This window comes from Acyrthosiphon pisum, chromosome A1, assembly GCF_005508785.2.
Source record: "Acyrthosiphon pisum isolate AL4f chromosome A1, pea_aphid_22Mar2018_4r6ur, whole genome shotgun sequence".
NCBI lineage: Eukaryota > Metazoa > Arthropoda > Insecta > Hemiptera > Aphididae > Acyrthosiphon > Acyrthosiphon pisum.
Genome location: NC_042494.1, coordinates 28,350,841 through 28,361,002, shown reverse-complemented (window position 1 = coordinate 28,361,002; position 10,162 = coordinate 28,350,841).

Sequence of the window (10,162 nt, the reverse complement as noted above, 5' to 3'; positions counted from 1 at the left end):
ATTATAAAGTATATTAAGTACTATAATTTTAAAACTGCATTAAAAACTTCTATTAGATTGTAAATGACAAAATTTCAATATATTTGAAAGATATGTCAAATATTGGTTATTTTATGGGTTAAATATGTACCTATTGAATTAACAGTATTATTAAGCTAATTACCATCATGCTTGGGATATAAGGTTCTACTTCAACATTGACATTGGATTGGCCATTATGATGTGCTGTTATGTTCCCATTTCCGTTTTCGTTTGTGATATACCTTTCCATATTAGATGTCTATAAATAAACAATGTACACTATACAGTAATGTTTTATTTTATTGTAATTTATTATTATCAAGAAGTTTGTTAGTTAACAAAAATAATATTAATTAAACAATCTCCTTATGAATAGGTAGTATACTTACTGGTTCTGCATAATAATGTTCTATTTGATTTTTTTGGTGTGTAGATGTGGATGGTGTCTGAAACCATAGTTATAAAAATATTTTTATTAAACTATCTATTGAAACAATAATTTTACTATTGTATACTTTTTTTTTTTTTACTATGCACTTCTCAATTTTTTTTTTTTTGAGAAATAGATACTTGTATTAAAAACATATGAAAATCTACTCGTCCGTGTTTCCTGTCTGTTGTTGTATTGCAGGTATTTATATTTAACATATGTGTTCAACTATCGTTTTTGGACTCCTCCGATTCGCTCAGCCATTTCGATCACGTTTGCATCCTAGCTTCCTCTCTGGCCAAATCCAGGGCAATTGCGTCCGTCTTGGCCTTATATATTCATGCTCTCTCATCGGCCTTCAGGTGTATTGGGACGATACAAGTTATCACCTCTACCGCTTCATAAGAAATAGTGCGATAAGCACTAACTACACTGATTGCCATCTTCCTCTGTGATGATGCCAGTTTTTTCTTGTTTTTCTTGTAGGTCAACGCCTCGTCCCTGATTGGTGCGGCGTACAGTAGCTGGGAGTGGACGACTGAGGTCAGCAGTTTTCATTTCTCGACCATTGGTCATCCGACATTTGCCATTCACAGAGCTAATTCTGAGCCTATTTTTTCTGCCTTGTTGCTTACAGTCTCAATGTGCTTACGGAATCCCAACACAGAACTCAACTTAATTTTTCTTTGGTCAGCATAATCGCGGCTGATTTACTACAGGATAATGTCAGTCCTTCTGCCTTCAATTCATCTGGAACCCTCTGTTGAAGGTGGTTATCATAACGCGTCTGGTTAACCTTCTCCAGTAAATCAGGCCTTTTGTTGAGTTCACTAGTGGCGCAACAAGGGCCTTGATTTCCTTGTTGGTGTTGGTTGCTGCCACTTCAGTCTCCAGTCAATTTTAGGTAGCTTCCAGGAATTTATAAAATTGGGCATTTCCTTCCAAGATCTCAAATGATCGCAGTCTGTCTTCGCGGAGTGTCTTGCTGACCGAGTCCTATCCGTCCGCCACCGCATCCCTTGGTTGCGGGCCCGGAAGCACGTCTGTCTCAGCAGTTGCATGTTCTACATAATCCGGGGCTATGCCTGACACCCCCTCACCTGAGTTGTTACGGTTCCCTGATGACGAAGACAGCAGACCCACTCCGTTGGACCTGGTGTTAAAACCAGATCCACCTGCTACCAACGACTCCTGGAGGTCCGATCCCCCTGGAGTTGAAACAATACTGTCACATTCACTGTTCATATTGGGGTTTGCGGTTTTTCTTCCTTCCATTTTACAGTCTGTCTTCGAGGAGTGTCTTACTGACCGAGTCCTGTCCGTCCGCCACCGCATCCTTTGGTTGCCGGCCTGGAAGCACGTCTGTCTCAGCAGTTGCATGCTTAACAGAATCCGAGTTATTGCGGTTAGATAAGTATGTAATGATTATATTTTATATTAATAAATATTTCTATTTATCTAATTTATCCAAGTAATTAGATCATTGCTTAATGTTAAATAGTTCTTTTTTATGTTTGTTCAAGGATTATTTTTTTGGTTAATTGCTATGGAGGCCTGGAATAGAAGAAACCGGTCAGCGAAGGTGATAAATTTATCTAAAAAATATAATACATTAGGTACTGTTAAAAGCAGTACAATTAATTTACCAAAGGATTCGTCTTCTTTGCTATTAAGTCCTTATGGCATGCAGCCTGACTCAATGGAGTCAAAATCTAAAGTAAGACAATGGTTGCATCATGTAAATAATCACATTTTTTTTTAACTTTTTAACTTAACTAGTTAGTTTATTTTTTAATCAACTTATGAACAAAACTAATTTAATTTACAGTTGAAATAATTTAGCTTTTCTCAGTTGATTTTAAAAAAAATCCATCAAGTTAAAAACATTTTGAAATTTTTCGTTTATACGTAAATATTACTATATCAGTATAAAATTAAAATAATCCAATACAAAAACACAAACATTTCTGTTCTATATCTTGATAACATAATTTTCTGTATATTAAAATATATTAATATATTATATTTTATTAAGTTGTAAATTATATATCATGCGAGTTACAATTATGAATGTTTTTAATAAAATTAAAAATTTTAAATTACAAATTGATAATTTTTATGTTTTAATGTTATATAACTTATAATATACATGAAGGTCATGTACTCATCTTCATAACATTACCCTCATGCTCATACCTCTTATCTCACGTTTTTGAAATTGTTCAGGAGAAACAATAAACTAAATACATTTTCTATACAGATGTATAGAAATGTTATCACTGCAAATGATTTTTCGTAGGGAAAAAATACAATAAAATGTTCAGTCATGAATACAAATTACGCGCAATGATAACAGCTATGCAGTGGTACCAAAATCTCATTTTCGAAAAAACTTGGGATAAGAGGTAATAGTACCCTCATAATACAATTATTATTGTATTATGATATTCAATTGCTATACGATATAAAAAAATATATTTGTTACATTATTAATTTGAGATGAGTATAGTTTAAATTATTAAATAATAGTAAAGTGAAAGTAAAATAGTATACAGTATACCTATCCGATTTTATTTCACCAATTACATTTGTCGTTGTCGTTTTGTAGTGAATATTATTATACCTACCTTTTATTATTTTTTCCTAATATTTGATTAGTATCCGATTTTATCTCGCCAATTACAGTCGTCGCGTCGCTTTTTTCATGACTCATGACTAATAAGTAATATGCAATAGCGACCTTACAATAAACAAAAGTATATTATTAATTAGTTTCTTTTCATATTGGATAAATGGCACATCCAGATTTCCTACTTATCGGGTGGATATTCTTAAAATGATCTTACTTCGAAGTTAAGAACCTTCTCCTGACAATTACGAATACAACAAAAAGGAATTAGCGAGATCGGTCCAGCCGTTCACGCATGATGCAGCATCCAAAGGAATATATATTTAATTTCTATATATAGATAGATACATATAGTATAATATAGATATAGATTGTTGAATTTTACTTCTCGGAACAATTATTCATATTATCTACTCGACGATAAAGCACAAAACAAAAAAAGTCAGGTTACAGGTAGCTAGAAACCCACAGTCTGCCGTGCCGAACTATAAAGTTATTAACTAAAACTAAAACTATTTTAACGTTTATTTTAATTAAAAATAACTAATTATTTATTATCTTTATCGGATTAAATTTATGCCTAAAACTTTTCTGTGATGTCCTCTTTAATTTCAAAAAAAACTGCACTACGATTGAATAAGGCCCACTTTCTCTACTTCTAGTTACGGAAATGTAAGTTTCAGATAGGAATAACCGTAGGTTAAATTTCATTTGTCAATTTCTCAACTGCCAGTTAGTGCTATCTAACAGATAAAGTTCCGAAAAACTTATTCGGTACAAATTTTACCGGATAAGTTTGTAACTGGCAGTTATTTATCAGTTTATCTGTTTATCACCTCGCTTAGGCCTAGACTTGTTATTTTTAATTTATTTTATTTTATCGTCACTTAATAATAATAAAATATTATTAATAAAATATATTTTAAGGGGATTCGATACCGTGATTTTCTGTTTTCGTCTAACACACGCGCGGCATAGTATTTTAGACGTGTTTTTTGCCAAACATACCAAAATTAATAAAATATAAATAATAGGTAATGACAAGTTCAATAATTACAAATCGAATTCGATCGGTGAGTGACGATGACGAAGAAATTATTGAATTTCTTATGCGTAGAAATCGACTTCGTGTTTTCGAAATAGAATAGATCACATCAACAAATGGAATGATACTGAATTTTTCCGAAGGTTTCGGATGAAAAAACTAACTTTTATGTACTTTTTGGGAAAGAGAAAATACATTGTCAACTGCTAAGAGATAAGATTACACTTGCTATATTTTCTTTACTGTTAGCATTCCTTATTTTAATTTTCTATTATAATATATTTTTTTTTTTAGGCTTAGTATAGGCCATTAAGGCCCTTTGCCGCAGCTACCACCTCCTCCCATCGATCTCTATCATTTGCCATCTCTTCCGGATTCTCAACTCCTATTAGCCTTAGGTCTTGATATACTCAGTCACTCCATCGTTGTCTCGGTCGGCCGAGGGGTCTCTTTTTGATAGGTTTCCATGAAATTATTTTATTTAATATTTTTCCTTCAGCACGCCAGACATGTCCTGCCCATCCGATTCTTTGGTTCTTCATAACTGCTACTATGCCCGATTGGTTGTATAGTTCATATAGATCATCATTAGTTCTACGTTAAAATTCATTGGTTTCCTCATTCTTTTTTGAGCCAAATATTTGTCTTAGTACTTTCCTTTCAAATATTGCTGGCTTTTTTTCATCTGTTTTTGTTGAGGGCCATACCTCGCATGCATACAGAGAAATAGGCCTGACAAGTACTTTATACATTGTTATTTTCGATTTTTTTGAGAGGATTCTAGATTTAATGAGTGGTCTTAGCATTCCAAAACATCTATTAGCTGCAGTTATTCTTCTTTGTACTTCATTGTGTCCCTCATTGGCTGTGTCCAGTCCTACTCCAAGGTATTTAAGAGTTTCTACTCTTTCAAATCTCATTTGTCCTACTACTAATTTTGTTTGGTTGTGAATTCTGCGTGATAATATCATGTACTTTGTCTTACTCTCATTAATTACTAATCCTATATCTTTACTTTTTCTATTATTTCATTCTTTATTATAGTTGTCCTCTGTTTGAAACCTATCTTAATCTCGTTTTTTTCCAAAGAAAATTGTCGGGTTACTCCTGTAATTGCTTTCAATTCGTTCAATTTTGTGTCTTTCCCATTGTCTTTTCTTTATTCCTAACCTAACCTTTTTTTTTTTTTGTTGGTATCGGGAATACCGGGAGGGAACTGCTTGCGCATTACTTCCTCCCGGACCCATCATTTATTCACAAATTAATTACAACAACAGTTGAGTTATGTCAGGCTAATCTCCTTTCCATAACTCTTACATTAGTTTAATTTACATAGCAGAGGGTTCTAACATCCCATAATTGTGCCATTCCAGCTACACATAAATCAACTTAACTACGGTTTATTATTGTGGCTGACGCTGCCTGACAGTCTCCTCCTCTTCTTTGGCACGCAGGATACAGTCGACGTATCTTTCTATCCTTGTCCAGGTCGCCGCGTCCCGGAGCATCAGTGGAACCGTCGTTTCTGGCGTTAGTTCCTCCCCCAACATGAATTCCAGCTCCCTCTTCTTCGCTGCCCATCTTCCGCAATGGTAAAATGTGTGTTCGGCGTCTTCATTCTCATTTCCGCACGAGAGGCATGCTGCACTGCCCACGATCGCGAACCTATGAAGATAGGACTGGAAGCACCCGTGACCAATTAAGAATTGGGTTAGGTGGTAACCAATCCTACCGTGTCTCCGTTTGACCCACTTGCTAATGACGGGGATTAGTCTTCTGGTCCATGCACCGGTTTCAGTGCGCTCCTCCCATTCTGCCTGCCACCAATGGACTATCCGCTTAGCCTCCATTTTCTAACCTTTTTTTTTTTTTTTTTTGCATGTGTATCGAGAGCTGGGGGTGGTACTGACCGCTAGATCATTTCACCCCCCAGTTCCCATCGTTTATTGACATATCTCTTTACAAGTGTTGTTGGTCACTCACAGGGACAATCCCCCTGCTTGTGACCTTACAAAATCGATTTTTAAAAATTTGGAGGGGCTCTATCCCCTCAATTTTCACTTTCAGTGCACATTTAACTTAACTAATGTTTTTTCTGCTGCTCTTGCTTCTAGCCTTTGTTTTCACACTCAGGTTGCAGTCCATCGCCCAGTTCTAGCCTCTTGTGCTGCTTTGCATCTCCCGCTGCCAGGATAGTGTGAACCATCGTGACCGTTGTCCTTGCAGAGAACGCATCTTGGTGGGCTACTGCAGCTCTTCGCCTCATGGTCGCCGTCCCCACATGTCATGCAGAGGTTAGAGCGGTTCGCTCCTGAACACTTCGCCCTGATGTGTCCAAAATCGTGACATCTAAAGCACCTTACTATTTGTTGCCTAAGTTTAACTCGGCACCGTACCAGGCCCACTGTTAGTCTTCCAATTCTTCCAAGTTCGATTGCTTCTCTGTCTCTCAGCCTTACCACAGCCATCTTGGTAGCCCCGAATGAAGGAAGTAGCTTGATGGAGTTTGGGGCGACGTCAGTTGCTTTGACGACCGCGTTTTTTACTTCGTCTTCTGAGGTTTCCGACTCTAGGTCTTTTATCTCGACCGTGGCGGATTTCGGCTTGTATTCGACTACTGCTTCTTCGCCCAGGACCTCAACTATCGCAGTTTAGAGTCTCTCTGCTGCTTCCGCTTGCTTCGGGCCTCTATCTATTTGCAATATGAGGTCTCCTCTTTCGGTTTTTTTCATCGTTTTAATGTCAACGTTGAGCGTGTTGACGTCAATGTTTCCCTTCAATTTCCTCGTGATGTCAGCGTAGCTAGAAACTCTGGAGGGTTTAATGAGTATGGTTTCAGTCTTCTTTTTTACTTTGGACGTTATTTTTCTGGATTCTTCTTTTTGGTTTCCACTCTTGTTTTCCGATCTCATGTTTTTTGGATCGTCGGTGGTCTTCATTTTTGTCTTATTCTTCTCATTAGTTGTCTTCAAGTGGCGTTGTCTGCCATGCCCTTGGTTCGTGCCGGTTTTGCTGCTGGTCTGCTGTCCAGTATACTGTTCATCGCTACCTCTTGGTTTCAGAACAGCCTCAGTTTCCGTGCCGACTCCTATGTCAACTGTTGGCACTGCCCTTGGGCAATGCGTGGTGCTGACTTCTAGGAGGCTAGAAGACAAATCGTCAATTCTCTCCGATGATTTGTCGACAAAGGACTTCAGTGCTTCGCTTCTTCTTTGAACTGTGCTCATTTGTTTGTGCAACTCAATGCACCAGCATTTCATCTCCTTGTGTAAATTTTTCGTTGCCAGGGAAAAGGTGTACATTTTTTCCACCACAGTTGCGAGTTTTTCGACGCTTGAGTCCAGGTTGCACCAGTACTCAAATAGCCAGTTGGAGAGATCTTCATTTGTTATATCCTCTTCGGGTTTTTCAAGAAACATTTCTTCATAATCAGTCTTCTTTCCGGGTTCCTTTTTTCCAGTCTTTATGCCAGTTATGGACGGGCCCCCCCTGAATCCGTGGGGCCCTTGGTCAGGGGTACAGTCTTGGCGTCTTTATCCATGTTTGATTTTTGTGGAAAATTTTAACCAGCGTTTTAGCCCTACCGCCTGGGGGATTTGCAGTTTCCTTCTGGGACCGTTTGCTAGCGTGAGCAGGTGGTTTTCGTACCTGCCGCCCCAACCAGTTAAGGTCAGGCGGCTCTGGAGGCTCTGACCCCGACTAATTAAAGTCGGAGCCGGAGGGTTGGGTACCTCTTAGCACCGAATGAATCGGTGAGCCCCCCCCACCACGCCAAGGTGGGTCCCGTCGGGGGGTCCATTTTCTAACCTAACCTAACCTAACCTAACCTAACCTTTTTTTCTTTTTTTTTTTTTTTTTCGGTTAAATTGTAACTGGGCGGGGACTGTCGTTAGACATTACTTCCGCCCAGCCACATCATTTATTGTATGAAATACACATTACATCTTAGCATTGGTGGGCTAGTCCCCCACTCAACGCTCTTACAACTATCAATAATAACAAAGCAACAAAGTTTGCCATTCCGGCTACAATATATTTATATGCTACTTCTTTGAGCTGCATTCATACTGTCGTTGATGACTGCTTTCTCGGCAACTCCTCTTCTTGAGCCGGCCTACGCCCGCCGCTCTGGAGACCCGTGCCATCTATCACCCTCTTCTTGAGCCGGCCTGCGCCCGCCGCTCTGGAGACCCGTCCAGTCCAGATGGAATCGCTTCTTCGTTGAGTCCTTCAACCAGGTACGAGCGCTGCATGTTGTCTGCGGCGCTCTTCCTCTTCTCTGGTTCTCATTATCCTACTGATCAAGCTGCTTATCCTTTGCCAAGTTGCATTGGATTCTAGCATAGTCTCGATCAGGTTGTCTGGAGACAGCTCTTCGATCTCGAGGTAGACGCATACCTCGACTCGCCAATGGTGCCACGCGTCGCACTGAAAGATTGCGTGCTCCGGCGAGTCGGGTGCCGACCCACACTGAGAACATTCGTCGGTGTTGACTTTTCCGATTCGTAAAAGGTACTCGTTGAAACAGCCGTGTCCTGATAACACCTGGCTGAGGTGGAAAGACACGTCGCCGTGGTTTCTGTTGTACCACTTGCCAACGTCCCTTATCAGCCTGTGCGTCCATCGGCCTTTCTCGCTATTGGCCCATCGACGTTGCCAGCTTTCCATCAGTTGTTCTCTTGCAACGACTCTGTCAGTCCCATGATACGCTTTTTGCCTCTCTTCGGCCAGTAGCCTAAGAGGAGGCATGCCGGACACCACCGCTGCTGCGTCGTGGGACACCGTACGGTAGTAGCATGCTACCCTCAGCATCACCCTGCGATACACTGTCTCCATCTTTTTCATTCCCTCGGCCGTTATGGAGGGGAGCCAGAAGGGAGCTCCATGTAGCAACCGGGAGGTGACCACCGTGGTCAGCACCTTTCTTGTCCGCTGACTGGGTCCTCTGAGGTTCGGTAATATCTGGATCAGCTGCCTGCACGCCTCGGCGGCTTATTCTCAGGGTCTTTTTTGCTTGTCGTAGCCAATCGCATTTTATTTTCTTCGTTTGGATCTCTAAACATTATGAGGCGAAATCTATCGCTAAACGGTCACTTTGTACGGTCCATTGTTTAAAATGCATAACGCGGACACTTTGTACTGTCGGGTAAAAAGGTAGATTACAGAACGCGGACACTTTGTACGGTCGGGTAAAAAGGTACATTGCAGAACGCGGACACTTTGTACTATTATATACATAAAGTATATATATTATAAATATAAGTTATATACCTAAGTTAGCAAGTAAATAATACTATATATTATATATGACAAATTTTACTAAAAATGTTATAAATACATTTTATATAATCTGGGGAATCTCATGGGTACATATACATCGATAATAGTTTATCATTATATATATTTCACAATCGCGATATCTACGTTAAATACTTATCATTTGCGTTTATCGTTGAAATGCATTTCACTAAGACACTGTCACAACCGAAATCTTCACGATGGCAACAACAAGTTCCAGTAAATTAAGGCCAAAACTTGTTAAAGATCGTTTTGAATATACGGTATTAAGAAAAAATTTGAACGATATAAGATGGAAATGTTCAGTCATCACGTGTGTAGGAAAAATTTCTACAAATCTTATAAAACCAGTAAGTACCTCATATATAAATATTTTATTTTTATTTCTTAACTGTGTAGATATATTATAGTTATTGTTACAAAAATATTTATTATAAATATTATAGGTACTATTTGTATATAAATTACGATTGTATTATTATTTGTGAACGTCAAATAATATGAATTTAACTTAAATATATATATATATTTTTTTTAGTATACCGTATTTACTAAGTTTGTATCACATCAACACGACCCAAAACCATTGGATGAACTAACATTCTGTGCCGTTAACAACGTGAAAACTGAGATGAAGCAATGCGCCATTAACAACAAAGAAAGTACAAATCAAATTCTTTTATCAATCGCACATGGATGTAGTAGTAAGTAAACAATATACATTTTTTATGGGTTTTTA